The sequence below is a fragment of the Pseudochaenichthys georgianus genome, chromosome 3 (assembly GCF_902827115.2).
Source record: "Pseudochaenichthys georgianus chromosome 3, fPseGeo1.2, whole genome shotgun sequence".
Classification (NCBI taxonomy): Eukaryota; Metazoa; Chordata; class Actinopteri; order Perciformes; family Channichthyidae; genus Pseudochaenichthys; species Pseudochaenichthys georgianus.
Genome location: NC_047505.1, coordinates 36,666,653 through 36,667,050, shown reverse-complemented (window position 1 = coordinate 36,667,050; position 398 = coordinate 36,666,653).

Sequence of the window (398 nt, the reverse complement as noted above, 5' to 3'; positions counted from 1 at the left end):
CAAGCTGCTACACTGAGCAATAACACTGGAAAGAAAACAACAAATAACAAGTAAAACACCATTATATATTCTCATTTTAGTATCTAACAAAACTCGACGAAGAACATGATATTTTTTTCATCTCTACCAGGCATCCAAATTTCCTTCTGTCCCCGTAAATTGATGATGAATTATGATGTTTCAAACACAGACCTTCTCCTGGTTTTGCACAATCAGAAATTGAAGAAAAGTATAAGGGCATCCACAAGTACAACAAGACAGATTCCCACATGTGGGTCAAATGTACTTTTTGTAATAAGTGTAGGGCATAAGGAGAGAAGGAAGAATTTGTTTGTCATAGTTCGAGTTGTGGAGTTAAAGGAGGTTCATGAAGCAGAAACTGAGCACTGCTGTGAAGA